Source organism: Schistocerca americana, chromosome 2 (assembly GCF_021461395.2).
Source record: "Schistocerca americana isolate TAMUIC-IGC-003095 chromosome 2, iqSchAmer2.1, whole genome shotgun sequence".
Lineage (NCBI taxonomy): Eukaryota > Metazoa > Arthropoda > Insecta > Orthoptera > Acrididae > Schistocerca > Schistocerca americana.
This window is the reverse complement of record NC_060120.1, coordinates 642,573,765-642,585,981: the sequence shown is the minus strand read 5'-3', so window position 1 is coordinate 642,585,981 and position 12,217 is coordinate 642,573,765.

Here is a 12,217-nt window from a genome sequence, read left to right as displayed (position 1 = left end):
AGCCACGGCTGCGGAGAAGTTTTGCTCCTAGTCAAGTTGTGTGTTTGGACTTTTTATCTAACTATTGTTAAATAAGAACAGTCTTGGTTGCCAAATGATTTAATGTCAAAGACGCGTTTTACTCTTTGGGACACCGTCAGATTGTCTTTATAAACAAGAAAATAATCAATTAGCGACAGGTAGAGGAAGGGGGATGGTTTTATCTTGCAGACTACATAGGTAAAATTAGCTAAAACTAATAGAAACTTACATAAAAATAATTCGATATGAAATCCATCTACATCTACAGCATACTCCGCAAGCCACCTAATGATGTGTGGCGGAGAGTACTTTTTGTATCACAAACTAAGCTCTTCAAATCTGTTCCACTCACGAATAGTGCGTGGGAAGAGCGACTGACGGGAAGCCTCTGTATTGGCTCTAATTTCTCGAATTTTCCGCTCATGGTCATTACTCGAGACGTATGTAGGGGGAAGTAAATGTTGTCCGAATCCTCCCGGAAAGAGCTCTCTCGAAATTTCAATAGTAAATCTCTCCGTGGTGCACAACTCCTCTCTTCTAAGGTCTGACAATGCAGCTTGTTGAGTACCTTCGTAACGTTCTCGTGCGGAATAAACGATCCCGTGACGAAACGTGCCCCTCTTAGTTGTATATTCTTTATCTCTTCCATCATACGTATCTGGTAGTGATCCCAGATAATAAAAAATACTAAAAAATGTGTCGAACAAGCGCCTTATAAGCCACTTCCTTCATCAATGAGTTACATTTCCTTAAGATTCTTCCTATAAAATATGCGTCTAGCATCTCCTCTTTCCACCATTTGTTTTATATGGTCATTCCACTTAAGAATGCTAGATATTTTACGGCAGATACTGTTCCAACGGTTTGTTATCAGTAGTGTAGCTATATAGTAGTGGACTTCTTTTCCTATGTACGCGCAATATGTTACATTTATTTACGTTCGGGTTCAACTGCCAAAGCCTGCACCACTCATCAATTCTCTGGAGGTCATTCTGCAAATCGTTGCTATCGTCTAGCGTTATTATAGACAGCCGCACCATCTGCGAACACCCTTAGAGAGCATCCGACGCTTTCTACTAGATCATTTATATATATTGTAAACAGTAAAGTTAATATCACACTTCCCCGGAGTGGACTGGGAATTACCTTTATATTTGTCGATTTTGTTCCATTAAGAATAACGTGTTGAGTTCAGTTTGCAAGGAAGTCTTGAACCCAGTCACAAATTTACTCTGATACTCGATAAGCTCGTAACTTTTTCACTAAACGGCAGTGCGGGACGGGGTCGAATGCCTTCCTGAAGTCAAAGAACATGGCAAAAACCTGAGAGCCATTGTCTAGACACTGTGGATCTCATGGAGTAACAGAGTGAGCTGAGTTTCGCAGGATCTCTGTTTGCGGAATCCATGTTTATTTTTATAGAGGAGATTTTCCTTCTGCAAGAAAGTTATAAATCTTGAGCATAAAATATATTCCATAATTCTACAACAGACGGACGTCAACGATATAGGTCTACAATTGTGTGCATCTGTCCTACGCCCCTTCTTAAAAACGGGAATGACCTGCGCTTTCTTCCAGTCGTTAGGCAGTCTTCGTTGCTTAAGCGATTACTGCTAGAAGGGGAGCATTCTTTCGCATAATCTTTGTAGAATCTTACAGGTATCTCATCTGATCCTGAAGCCTTTCCGCTACTGCGCGATTGTAGCTGTTTTTCTGTTTCGCCATCGGTTATCTCAATATCTGCCATCTCGACGATTGTACGACGATTGAAAGGAGGGACCGTGTTACGATCTTCCGCGGTGAAACAATTTTGGAAGACCGAATTCAGTATTTCGTCCTTGCTTCTGTCATCTTCCGTTTTGGGTGCCAGTGTGGTCCCTGAGTGAATGAATAGATGGTTCTTGACCCACTTGCTGATTTTACATACTACTAAAACCTGTTAGGCTCTTTATTCAGATCGGTTGTCAAAGTTTTACTTTCAAATTCACTGAACGCTTCTTTCATTGATCTCATTACGCTCATTTTCGCTTCTTCCAGCTTTTCTCAGCCAGATCTTTCTCTTGAATCTGAGGTGAAGTTCTCTTTGTTTACGTTGCAGTTTTCTAACACGACTGTTATGCCATGGTAGGTCTTTCCCATCCCTGAACTGGAAACATATTGGTCTAGGGCATATTGTACGTTTCCTTGGAATTGTTTCCATTTGCTGACCACATCTTGGTCCTCATCACCGTATATTTGATGCTGACTGTTCAGATAATCTGAAATTTGTGTCCTGTCACTCTTGCTGAGCAAATATATCTTCATACCTTTCTTAACATTCCTTGTAGGACCCGTCGTCATAGAAGCCTTATGTCACTGATACCTTGCTCTGGGTTAATTTATTGGATAAGTTCAGGTCTGTTTGTTGCCAGGAGGTCTAAGACGTTACCCTCACGACTTGTTTCGCTAACTATCTGCTCAAAGTAATTTTCGGAGCAGATATCCAGAACAGTGTCATACGAATCACTGTTTCTGGCACGAGTTTTGATAGCATGACACTCCCAACCTATACCTGGCAAGCTGGAGTCACCCTCTATTACAACAGCACGATCAGGAAAATTACTAACGATATTCTGCATTTTCTGTCTGAAGCGCTCTGTCATTAGAACTCCTGACCCAGGCGGTCTATAAAAGCATCCGATTACCATTTTTGACCCACTTTCGATAATTAACTTCACCCAGATTAACTCGCTGGATCTTATCGAATTCCTTGCTGCAATAAACACGCCGCCACCATTGGCGAATAACCTATCATTATAATAAATATTGCAGTCTGAACTTAGGATTTCATTGTCATTAATGCCCGGTTTCAGCCAAATTTTTGTTCCTAATACTACCTGCGCTTTATAATCTTCAGTAATCGATACTAATTCTGCGACCTTTCCTTGGAGTCTCCTGCATTATACTGAAATCGTATTAACCTTTTATGTCTATGATCTGCGACGACAAACGTTATCGCATTACATTCTGGCTAATATATCAGGTAAATCGTCTCTGATCCCAAGGGAGGGTTTCTCTAACCTAAAGAAGTCCAATGTGCGTACTACACGTAGCCTAATAGCCGCTTCCTGTGTGTAGTGCACGCCTGACCTACTAAAGGGTACCCCATAATTCCGTACCCGATAGTGGATGTCGAGAAATATGCCTCCTATACCGTCGCAGAATCGTCTCAGCCTCTGGTTTAGACCTTCTACTCTGCTCCAAACCAGAGAACCGCGATCAACCCTGGAAACGACGCTACAAATAGACAGCTTAGCTTGCAACCCGCGAGCGATGCTATTTGCCTTCACCAAATTAGCCATCCGCCGAAAGGAGCAGAGGATGCTCTCAGAACCCGAGCGTCAGGCGTCATTCCTGCCAACATGTGCCACTACATTCAGCCGATTGCACCCAGTATGATCGATAGCTCCCGGCTGGGCCTCTTCCACATAATGGACGGGCCACGCAGCAAACATACCGAGTGCGCGCTGGCAATCTTTCCTGCCTTGCCTGCTGTTTCCCTGAGGGACTCTATGCAGCGGCATCCCGATTACCAGGGGATTCCAAAAGTATCATAGGTGTCGCAGGTCTCGTCCACAGCGCCGCAACCTTGAACATTAGCCAGAAGCATGCCGACGGTAGCCAACGCTGCTTCCAGCTGTTTGCGAACAGCAGCAGATTCTCCTTATGTCCGCTCACAGCAAGCACAGTTCCTATCCACATCGTAGGGTGTACAAATAGATATAAAATCTCCATTTGTTATATGGCGATACGAAATAGAAAAAGGACGCAACAGGAACTGGAAATGTAATCAGTCCATCATAAAAATACATAAAATGCAAGGTGAATCCAGTTAAAAGAAAAGAAAACCGCCAGTGTATTATTAAGAAGATACAGAGAGGTCGTATGTTACGTTGAATACACCAACTCCCCTAACTTCATATACAACAAAACAAATAAGTTAAAAATTAGGCTTCATATACAACAAAACAAACAAGTTGAAAATTAGGCTGTCGACAAAATGAAAGGTATGGATTAACATTCCAAACAATGCAAGCATTGCATCATAATACACACTATGTGATCAAAAGTATCCGGACACCCCACAAAACATACGTTTTTCATATTAGGTGCATTGTGCTGCCACATACTGCCAGGTACTCCAGCCGGAAGCGGTGGTCTAGCGGTTCTAGGCGCGCAGTCCGGAACCGTGCGACTGCTACGGTCGCAGGTTCAAATCCTGCCTCGGGCATGGATGTGTGTGATGTCCTTAGGTTAGTTAGATTTAAGTAGTTCTAAGTTCTAGGGGACTGATGACCACAGATGTTAAATTCCATAGTGCTCAGAGCCATTTGAACCAGGTACTCCATATAAGCGACCTCAGTAGTCATTATATATCGTAGGAGAGCAGAATGGGGCGCTCTGCGGAACTCACAGACTTCGAACGCGGTCAGGTGAATGGGTGTCATTTGCGTCTTACGTCTTAAGTGAGATTTCCACACTTCTAAACATCCCTAGGTCAACTGTTTCCGACGTGATAGTGAAGTGAAAACGTGAAGGGGTACGTGCAGCACAAAAGCGTACATGCCGACCTCGTCTGTTGACTGACAGAGACCGCCGACGGTTGAAGAGGATCGTGATGTGTAATAGGCAGACCTTTATCCAGACCACCACACAGGAATACCAAACTGCATCAGGCTCCACTGCAAGTACTACAACAGTTAGGCGGGAGGCGAGAAAACGGATTTCTTGGTCGAGCGGCTGCTCATAAGCCACACATCACGCCGGTAAACGCCAAACGACGCCTTGCTTGGTGTAAGGAGTCTAAACATTGGATGACTGAACAGTGGAAAAACGTTGTGTGCAGTGACGAATCATGGTACACAATGTGGCGATTCGATGGCAAGGTCTGGGTATGGCGAATGCCGGGTGAACGTCATCTGCTAGCGTGTGTAGTGCAAAAAGTAAAATTCGGAGGCGGTGGTGTTACGGTGTGGTCGTGTTCTTCATGGAGGTGGCTTGCACCCCTTGACGTTTTTCGTGCCACTATCACTGCACAGGATCACATTGATGTTTTAGGTACCTTCGTGCTTCCCACTGTTGAAGAGCAATTCGGGAATGGCGGTTGCATCTTTCACCACTGTCGAGCACCTGTTCGTAACGCACGGCCTGTGGCTGAGTGGATGGACGACAATAACATCCCTGTAATCCACTAGCCTGCACAGACTGCTGACCTGAATCCCATAGACCACCTTTGGGATGTTTTGGAACGCCGGATTCGTGTCAGGCCTCACCGACCGATATCGATACCTCTCCTCAATGCAGCACTTCGTGAAGAAAGTGCTGGCATTGCCCAACAAACCTACCAGCACCTGACTGAACGTATGCCTGCGAGAGTGGAAACTGTCATCAAGGCTAAGGGTGGGCCAACACAATATAGAATACCAGGATAACGATGGAGGGCGCCACGAGCTTGTAAGTAATTTTCAGCCAGGCGTCCGGATACTTTTGATCACATAGCGTACTAGGTTTCACCCATTCAAAAATGGTTCAAATGGCTCTGAGCACTATGGGACTTAGCATCTGTGGTCATCAGTCCCCTAGAACTTAGAACTACTTAAACCTAACTAACCTAAGGACATCACACACATCCATGCCCGAGGCAGGATTCGAACCTGCGACCGTAGCAGTCGCCCGGTTCCGGACTGAGCGCCTAGAACAGTTCACCTATTCAACTGATCTTTCTGCAACTTATTTTTGACCAACATAGAGATGTTTACAATTTCCAACTCCTCTAGCAGATTCTAGTTTTTCCCATTCTGTCCTCTCAACAGTTTGCTTTCCGTCCGTCCGCCATATACGGAAGCGATCTGATAGGGCCTGGCTCCATCGCCAACAGCAGGAGCCTCTGGTCTCACAATTCGGCTACGAAGAACGTGGTTTGCTCTTCGAAAGAAACTTGAAAGCAACATCAGCGATGAGGTCAACGAAGGTGACAAATAAATGTTGCGAATCCAGATAATCGCGTCGTTGCAGTAGTTGTTATACTGAATGCACAGGACATTTCTCATTTGCATTAGACAACGCTACACGACGATTCGATGCTTATTTCTGCAGTAAGTAAGTGGGCCGACTACTTTCCTCCGATCGGATACCGACGTGGACGGATGCCATCATTAAATGATTCACGAGTGGGAGCTTGGTCAGATGCACTGCAGCAGGGCGTTACAGCGTGAACACCAGCCACAGTACGATGCGTTTTCGAATCGACAAACGACTTCTTTCCGTAAGGACTAGCGAGGGACGCAGTTTCCGATGCATTAGACGAGGTGGCCGAGTGGTTATTCGCTGCTCGGCCGCCGAGCCGGACGGACGCGTGGCGGCAGCGCTAGGAGGGCTGGCGTAAACAGCGGCTGTGTGGCTGCTACGAAAGTCAGTAGAGCGCTTTGTTTACTTTGCACCTTTCAGTGATTTAAAATGACAAAATGAACGAAATTAACTGTGAAAGAAGAGATACGGTTAGATTCACTTTTGATTGGACCTGTAAAAGACCAAAGGCGTTTGAGATCAAAAGGTGGCTTTCAGAAACAGTTAAGATCACAGGAGACGAAATTATTGGCGTTCATCTTTCTTTTATTTCCAATTCTGTCTTTTTGAAATTTATTTCCTATGATTTGTGCTCCTCGATAGTTGACAAGTGTGGTGGCAAAATGAAATTCAATCATGCAGACGGAACCGTTAGTGACGTTCTTGTTTCCCATGCTGGGCTAGGCATTCGAACGGTGATAGTTTTCTAACTTCCGTTCGAGGTCCCTGCCGGAGCAATCAATGCTGCTCTTCAGCCCTATGGTAGGGTTATATCTAATATTGCAGAAAAATGGTCGGAGCAATATATGTTTCCGGTTTTGAATGGAGTTAGACAGATTAAGAATGAGCTCTTACGACATATCCCTTCTTACTTGAATATCTGTGGCCATCGCGCTCTCATAATTTATGATGGGCGACCACGGACTTGTGCGTTATGTAACGCCACAGGGCACGTCAGAAGTGAGTGCAGTAGAAGGCGGGTTCCTCAATTACAGACTATCGAGGCGGCTGTCCCAGGACAAGTTGTTAGCATGCAAGTGACGTACGCTGCCGCGGCAGCTAGCCGGGCCCCCTATCAACAGAATATGGCCCAGCAGACTGGACCCTCCGACGCGCGCACGGCTACGGGAAGCACCGCGGAGTTGACTAACGATGACAATCAGCATCTGGCCAGTAATGACGTCACTGACGGCGCACTGCACTTACCCTCTGAGTCTGGCAACTCTTCCAACGAGCGACAAGCTTCATCGATAATACCTGATGTAGACATGGTAGAGTACGAAGCGTTAGTTACACACGACAGGGCCAACATTCTAGAGGGAACTACAGTGGATGGACATAAAGAGGAAGTGATACAACAGACAACTGACAACCACACAGATGACAGGACACTACAGACAGGTTCAGGGAACGTCAAAGGAAAAGGGGGGGCGCAAGAAGACGAACCAATGACACCACCCGTCTCACGTGTCGTAGAAACAGCAGCAACGGCCGACTCCGAAATTAACGGAGCTCAAAAATCTTCCGCCACGAAGGCGGGACAGGTGACTTCTCCTCGACCTTCCACGGAGTCGCCAGGAAGTTTATCAAATGTTTCACCGACGGTTTCACCAAAATCATCAAAAAATAAAAAGAGACGAAGAGCACATCAAGCTGCAGAGAATTTGGCCCCTCCTTTAAGAGAGCGGCTGAGGAAGATGCAGGAGACCGAAAAGAAGGACGAAGATACACAAAAGGAAGCGGTCGGCGAGTCTTCGGATCGGAACAAGAGACAAGAACGGGCTGACACGCCACACGGAACATATGAACCCTTGCATGACAATACGGCATCAGATATGGACAATGATACTCGACTTGGACAAGGACATGGACACGACATCACCGAGCCACGATTTAACTGGGCGGACGAAAAGGAAGATCAGACCGATGCAATGGGGGCGGAAGGGGCTTTTGAGGAAGAATTTTTTTATTAAAAATTGTCACACCGAACTCTAAGAAGAAAGAAGAAAAAAAAGCAAAAAGACGGAAAACCGTCAATGGAATAAAAGTAAAATAAAATAACACTATATATATCTAACCCGAAGTTATTGTACTCGGCTCCAATACCGTGTCCTCTGTTTACTGTCTTGTAGCGTCTCACAGTGGAACATACATATAACGTCACCACCTTAAACATAAACAAAATTCAGAGTCAAGCAAAGGTAGCTGCACTGAAGGACTTTCTGTATCAGTCAGATACAGATATCGCCTTCCTGCAGGAAGTTAATGTCAAAGAATTGTATGTTTCAGGATACAAAGAGGTGTTGAATGTGGCTCCAGAAAACGCGTGTGGAACAGCCATCCTTGCTAAAGAAGGGATCGAGATGACAAACGTGTGCCTTTTAGAGTCGGGGAGGGAAATTAGCTGCAAAAATTTTACCACCACTGTTATAAACCTATACGCACCTTCAGGAAACAATGCGAGACGAGAGAGGGCAGCCTTTTTTAAAAGTGACATTTTATTTCTACTCCAAGAAAACCCGGCAGAAATTGTCGTTGGTGGAGATTTTAATAGCGTTTTAAATAAAAAGGATCAGCGACCAAATTTTGACTTCTCCCAAGAACTGCAGGCGTTGGTCACCAACATGAAGTGGTTTGACGCGTGGGAAATACAATATCCGACGCTGGTTCGCTTCACATATATCACTGGTACTACACAGAGCAGAATCGACAGAATATATGTCACCCCCATTTTAGCCACCAAAGTCAGTAGTATCGAGGTGATACCAGCTGCCTTCTCTGACCACCTCGAAGTGAGATGCAGCATCCAATTAACCAGGAAAAAGACATATTGGGGTCGCCCACTACGGAAATTAAATATCAATACCCTCTCTGAAAATGCTCTAGCTTTAAAGATGCAAGAAACTTGGCAGTCTGTTTTAAGGATGCGTACTAAATATAGAACAACTATTGAATGGTGGACTATGGCCGCTAGGAGACAGATAAGAGCAGCGCTGATATCTTACGCCAAAGGACGGTCAATGTGGTCAAGATACACGATGGAGTTTTACTACTCGTGCTTAAGAGACCTTTACGACCAACCAATGTCTCAAGACGTCTTTATCAATATTAAAAACGTTAAAGCCAAAATGATAAGTATCAAGAGGGTACATTTGGAGGGATTACAAATCAAATCACACACTAGAACGACGGTGGAGGCACAAAACACCTCCATCTACCACTTGTTACAACACACAAAAAACAGGAGAAGAAATTTTATTGCCAGCCTCAGAACGGAAGATAACAGAGTCCTGACAGAACAAAGGGACGTCTTAAATGAAGCACATAGATTTTTTCAGCAATTATATTCTGGAAATGCTACTGATGACAACTCAGTACAACAGATTTTACAGAACTCCGGAATAGAGGCAGTTGTTACAGAGGAGGAGAACAGAGGTTTAACGTTAGAAATTACGAATGACGAGGTTTTTGATATACTCAAATCTTCACCTTCACGTAAGTCTCCAGTCCCAGACGGCCTGCCTGTGGAGTTTTATAGTACCTTTTGGCACCTAATAGGTTCCCAATTCACGGAAGTAGTTAATGACGTTTTGAGGGGAGAGGAAATTCCTGCTGCTTTCAAGGAAAGTGTAACTGTACTACTTCCAAAAGGAAGGAGTACGGACACGAAAGATATTACTAAAATGAGGCCTATCAGTCTAATGAACTCAGATTACAAGGTAGTTGCACTTGTAATTAAAGAACGAATGGTACCGATTTTAGCAAAAGTCATTGGATGCCACCAGACGTGTCTCCCTCGACGTACCATTTTTAAGACTGAATGTGAATATCGAGACATTATTTCTATCGTCAGCGAATGGAGGCATTGCCTTCATTGATTTTGCTAAAGCGTTTGACAGAGTCAACTACGGATATCTGTTCAGAACCTTGAAACACACAGGTTTCAATGATGGCAACTTAGCGGTTTTAATGAACATCGTCAGAGGCATACGAACCAAAATCTCGATCAATGGACAATATACTAATGAAGTATTGATATCTAGTGGGGTTCCTCAGGGAAGTCCTTTGTCCATGTTGTTTTATGTGGTTTCTCTGGAATTCCTTTTATGGCTTTTGAACACAACCTTAGAAGGCATAACAATAGCTGGGCTGAAGACGGTTACAAATGCATACGTTGACGATGTGGGAGATCTAGTAAGGAGCGATGATGTCTGTGCCCAGCTAACAGACAAGTTATTGCTTTATAGCAGGGCAACTGGTGCGAGGATAAATGAAATGAATAGTTCCTTTTTAAATTTATAGGGTCTTGACAATGTGCAGCTACCGTTGGCAAACAGGGTGGAGCGTCACACTGCTTTGGGCATAACTTTTTACAGTTGCCCATTCAGAACAACGGCTGCTAATTGGAAACAGGTGTTGGGAAAAATCAGAGGCAGCTTAATACTGCATGAAACGAGAGACTTAAATATCAATCAAAGAATTAAACTAATCAACTGTGCAGTTCTTTCGAAAGCTGCATATGTCGCTCAGATTTTACCAACACCTCCAGACATAGTGAAATCTATAATGAGCACAATCTGTCGATACGTATGGAAAGGCCATATTTTTAGAGTAGCAGTAGGAACGACTACATCGAGACCCGAAAACGGAGGCCTAGGGCTGACAGACCTTCGGAGGAAAAACACTGCGCTCTTCATTAAAAGAACGCTAAAACTTATAGAGACACAGCCGAACAGCATAACTGCCGCTCTATTTGACCTTCTCAAACCCGGAAGCATGCAGCCGCCGGCAGATGTTCAAAACATAAATTACAACCTAAAGCATATTAAGGATATTTATGTAGAATTAAGCTACTTGACATGCATTTTAACAGACGAAAATAAGAGGACAAGACAATATATAGTAGAGAAGTGAAAATCACGCGAAAACCAAAATAAAATGGAGCTGAAGTATCCCAACAAAAACTGGGAAAAAAATATGGACTAATATAAATAACAAAACACTGACTACGGAAGTGCAAGCGTCATGGTACAGAGTTTTCAACAACATTATTAGTACCAATGAAAAGCTGTATTCAATAGGACTACAAGAAACCAATGTGTGCCAAAAATGTCAGACTTTGGACTCCTTAAAGCATCGCTTCATCTGAAATGGATACAAGAATATTTGGAATTACATTGTATTGCAAGTCGCTTTTCTTAAAAGGACCGACGGAAGAGAAATCACGCTAAACGATATACTCTAACCAGAAGAAATTTCCTTTCCACAACAAAAACAGATTGTCATCTTGTGGCTATTCGGAAATTTTGTCAATTATGTTGTTAACAACAAAGGCAATGACAATCTACAAGAATATCGAGAATATATGAAAGACGAATACTTCAAAATATACCGGAACAAAGACCATAAAAAGAAGTTCGGAAATATGATACAAATTAATTTCAGAAACAAGGCATCGGTTAATACCTAAATAATATGAAATCGACCGAACAAGATCGACTGCCAAAGTAGGGGATTGCTGTTGAGGGTGAAGTAGGGTGGGGACTTCGTGTGCCCTGGGAACGTTACGGTAGCCGCGAAGGCCTCAACAGAACCTCGAAAAAGCATGTTCTCCCAAGAAGTAACAGGAGTCACGCCAAAGCACAAGAATAGTAGGGAATAACTATTCTCATGCAAAAGACGTGCATCACAGAAGAAGTTTAATTTCCTCTCTTAATTTTTACTTTTGTTTCTCTCTCATTTTTGTTTAAATTCTAATGAAAGAATATTTTGCGTTTCGTTAATGCAGTAAATAGTATTATAGAAGGAGTTATTTTCACCGTAATCGAAACCAATTACAATCTACAATTTTCTAACATTGTCTTTAAGATGCAATTCAGTTTCCTAAGAAACTGAAAAAAAGAAGAGGTGGGGCATTGAAGCTCGCCGAAGAAGGCGCATGAAGGAGAGTGAATGGAAGGGCTAGAAGGGGAGATGGGAGGTCCTAAAAAAAATATATATATATAATAAAAAAAAAGTGGTTAAGGCGTTGGACTGCTAATCCAATGTGCTCTGCACGCGTGGGTTCGAATCCCATCCTCGTCGAAGAATT